General features: G+C 36.3%; 1 long non-coding RNA gene across 1 annotated transcript in view; it reads right to left on the bottom strand.

The window, feature by feature from the left end:
• Window positions 1-1,978: 1,978 nt before the first annotated feature.
• The window catches only part of LOC106466002, an 11,997-nt gene continuing 9,389 nt past the window's right edge, over window positions 1,979-4,586 (bottom strand). Inside the window, exon 4 of the long non-coding RNA XR_001291237.2 lies at window positions 1,979-1,996. This is a non-coding gene — a long non-coding RNA (uncharacterized LOC106466002). The remainder of the gene's footprint in view (window positions 1,997-4,586) is intronic.

The following is a 4,586-nucleotide window of genomic DNA, read 5'->3' as shown; positions in this document are numbered from 1 at the left end:
CTTATTTTCAATAAGCAATCCTGAAAAATATTTGGGGGTGCTTAACTTTTTTCCAGGTGTATAGTTCAACTTTTTAATATTTGTGAAAAAGACTGTTTAATGGTCTGAAAACTGGCATAGATTTGGCCCAAGTATAAAAACTTTTTAAATAAGGAGTACATGTAGAGCTGGGCAATTAACTCAATTAAACAACTACCTATAAGCATCATTTACACTGATTAGTGTCATGTAAAAGTTAACATTTTAATTACCTGAAAATGTATTTTAGAGAAATTCTCACTTATCTGCATCACAAAAAACTATTACTTCTCACACGCATGCCACAAGCTTTGAAGAAAGCTCCCACCCTGTGTCAATGTATATTTCACCAGCATATAAGGTAATCATTATTAGATTATAGCCATCCATCAATAGAAGGATGACACATCCTCCATGCACAGTAATCCCCATGAGCACCAGAATTTTAACATAGACTCATTCTTAATAAGGCAAACTAAATGCACTGGAAGTGGAGAGGAAGAGTGGGATATAATGCAAGAGGTATCTATCTATCTAAAACACATTTTCAGGTAAGAAAAAAATTTCAATTTCAGAAACACTGCTCACCTCTATGCACCACAAAGAGATAGAATCTTATAATGAAGATGGTGGAGGGGCTGGTGCAGAAAAAGAAATTACAAAAATGAACTCCTTTCTGAAAACAGCATCAAAAAGGGGAAAGCCCATTGATTGTAACATCCAAAAGCCAGAAGTAGCCAAGTGGGACAGCACATGGTGAGAAAATGCATCAATCTCAAGCAGAGAATACTCTTCACCAACAGAGACTGGTGAGGCTCAGGCTACTATAAGCCTGGGGAATACAGAATCTCATTAAAGCAGTATGTTTTGATACAACAGCCAAAAATACTATTAAAAAAAATGGTGCATGTGCATTACTTGATGCAAAATTGGATAGAAATCTAGTGTACATCGAATGTCGACATCATATACTTGAAATAGTTCTTTCATGTGTGTTCAATTTCTGTATGGGACAGACCTCAGGACCAGATGTTGCAATCTTCAAGTGGTTCCAGCAGCACTGGGAATTCATTGATCATTCAAATTACCAAACTGCAGAAAACAATGTAGATCTAAAAAACGTTACTGCAGACATCAAAGACGAAGTCATGGATTTCACCACAAAACAGCTTCAAGATTTCCAACCTAGAGATGACTACATACAGTTCCTGGAACTTATCATATTTGTTGGTGAGACTCCTCCTTGAGGTGTTCATTTTATATCACCAGGTGCTATACATCATGCTCAATGGATGGCCAAAGCCTTGTATGTGCTCAAAATCTATATGTTCTGTGATCAGTTCAGACTACCTGCACATGAAAGCAGAGGAATTTGTGATGTCTGTATATTCTTAATCCAACTTTACATTAGGGCTTGGCTCCTGATGCAATCTCTGCTCTTCAAATCAAACTGACATTTCTTCAGAGTCTAAAGAAATATGAAGAAATCAACCCAGCCATATCCATATCAGCTTCAATGAAATTTGCCTGAACATTTGTAGTATCTTAGTGACGAGTTGATAGCCTTAGCTTTTTTTTTTATATCTAAATGTTTCATCGGAAACAAAGTGAGCCATGATAAAAGCAATGAATGAACATTAACTTCATGAAGGTACACACCCTAAATCCACCAAAGCAGATCAAAATCAAAACCAACACAGTTCAACAAAAGTCCCTACCAAATTCTGTAACAAAAAATATACTCAACTTTTTTAGATGTCTGGAACTTTCAACAAATTTCTTTGATGTGGATCCTGAATTGCGGATCTCAAAGATGACTACAAAGTAGCATTGGAAGATGTGTGAAGTCTAGAAGTGGTCAATGATACAGCTGAAAGGGATGTTGCATGCATTGAAGAGTATACCTCTTTGCTTATCAATGATGAAGATCAAAAGCAGCATCTACTTCAAGTTGTTCAAAATCACAGGTGTCACTTCCCTGATTCAAACAAAGAAACCCTGACAAAGTAACTGGTAATACTTCACAAATATCATGACTATTAAGACATTAAGGTGATGGACATGGGTTATATTTACATTTTAATTTGGCCATAAAAAAACTGTTTTTTCATATTTTTTAAATTTTGTTCTTTCGTAAAGTAGGAATAACTTCAAGGAGCCAATAAAATATTATTTGTTAAGATTTATTCTTGTTTTATTTTATCTTATTATCATTCTATAATAGACTCGAAACTGTCAATCAAATCGTATTTAAAAAATTTTTCAAAGCCTTGAGCAACCACTACATATTCCATAACATGCTTAAAGCTTTGCCTGTCAAGTTTTCTTATATAGTCAAACAAATGTGAAGGGTGAGAGTTTACAAATTCCAAACTTTAAAAGTTTATCCCCATTTAAAGACCACTCTTCAGAAAGCATCCAAATTATGCCCATGAGGTGGTACACACCCAATAGTAAGAGCTACATAGAAGCACACCTGTGGAAGATTACATCTCTTCTTGTCCAAGGTATACTCTTTGCCCATACAGGAAAAAGGAAGAGGCATAGAAACCAATATGTATCACAGAGATGGGCAGAATTGTTACTTGCATACCAGTCATTTGACAGCCAATATGTGTAGTGTGGTTGGGGGCTCATTCAAACCATACCTTGTGTGTTCACCTCAACTGTACTATCAGATTTGACATGTCAAAACCAGCTGTGGAAGGAGGGCACTCATGATAAGTATTTGTGCTCACTTCTATTCTACCATCAGACTCTATGGGACTGCCTCAGTTGTGAGAGGAAGACACTTTATTGCATATAGTTGTGGATACTTATATACTTCAACTTGCCCATCAGTCTCTTCAGGCCCAATTCCAGCTGCAGGAAACAGGGTATGCGAGAGAAACATCACAGGTGTGCATTGAGTGCTCACCTCAGTTCAATTGTCAGGCTCTATAGGACTTATGCCAGCTGCAGAAGGAAGGCACATTTGTTATGTAAAAATGACCGGTATTGAATGTGGTCATCTTGACTCTACTGAACAGACAGTAGCTACAGGAAAAGATGTGATATAAATATTCATTAGTTTTGTATAGTGAGTGCACACCTCTACTCAAGTTATCAGCTTTTATGGGATAGACTATCTGCAGGAGGAGGGCACTGTATTTTGCAGCATTCATCCATATGTAGTGCATGCACACTTCAATCCTACTGAACAAGCTCTGGCTATAGGAGGAGGCCACAGTCAGTTATTGTGTGCACACCTCATCTATACTAAACAGGCTCTGTTGCAGGAGGATGGAACATGTGTATCTGAGTTATATATATATATATATATATAGATATCTGCACTACACCAATGCTTTACTTCTCACCATACTGGCATCACTTGTTCTAACTCCAGTGGTTAAGTCTCAATCGATAAGGATTCTCTATGGTTCACCACCCCAGCAACTTGGAACTGGCAAGGGTCTCTCATACTCCATTCAAAAGAGAGGGGAGAGCTTGAATTAGGGAGACCTGGAAAAGGTGCCCAGATCCTCATAGTTCCTTCAATGCAGGAGGGTCTTTTACTGGAGAAAGTGAAACAGATTACAACAAAACCCTATTTTTAGGCCAGGCTTAGAAATATATTTTTTGTTTACTATAACCCTAAACTGATTTAAAATGTGAATAGGTAGGTAAATATATATTTTTTTCAAATTGGTTGGCAAAAAAACTTTGGAAATACCACTAGTTCCTTTATCACTTAAAACATAACACATTAAACCATGAATCCAACTACTATCAACATTTATTCTATGAAGAGAATTACAGAAATTTCAAATTTTTTCACAACACACACTTGCTGGTCTATATCGACCTTGACTGAAGAAGTTGAATTACCTGTTGCTGACTATTTTACTGTTTGTTCTTCCATTTCATTTCATTTGCCAAATAAATCTACAAGTACTTCCCTCCATGTGGATAAGTGTCCAATCAGAATTAAATTGTTTTTGATCCGAATCCTCAATCCACAAGGTCATTTTTTGAGAGACAGATATGCTGAACAGACTTGTGTTTGCCATGTTGTTAATGTATGCTCATGAATAGTAAATTCTGTGCTAGGTCATGTATTTATTAGTTTAACAGGAAGGGCCCTGGGGACAAGATAAGCCATGCTGTCAAACCTCGATGCATTGGCCAATTAGCACTGAACTGTCAATTGGTAATCCAGTGATGTCCTCCCATATTGTCATGGACAACATGAATTTCTGACAGAAAAATAACCATAATATAGTAATAAAAAAATTTTAAGGTCAGCAAATTTTGTTAGTTGGGTCAGTATATCGGCAGAAATTGTTGAAAATAAGAATTTCCCAGGTCATAACGTAAAAAAAATCTTTCAGTCAGACCCAATTTTAGACGATAAATCGGGTTACAGCAAAAAAGATATATTTTTAAACCTGGCCTTAAAAGCCAGAGAAGTGGGAGAAACAACTCTATGGTGCTGGATTTTTCCATGACAGTCTATGGAGTAGGTATGATCTGGATCAGACAATAAATTGAATATATATATATATATATATATATATATATATATA

This window comes from Limulus polyphemus, unplaced genomic scaffold (assembly GCF_000517525.1).
Source record: "Limulus polyphemus unplaced genomic scaffold, Limulus_polyphemus-2.1.2 Scaffold2118, whole genome shotgun sequence".
NCBI classification, from domain to species: domain Eukaryota; kingdom Metazoa; phylum Arthropoda; class Merostomata; order Xiphosura; family Limulidae; genus Limulus; species Limulus polyphemus.
Note: the sequence above shows the minus strand (reverse complement) of the source record. Positions and strands in the feature narration are given on the sequence as shown.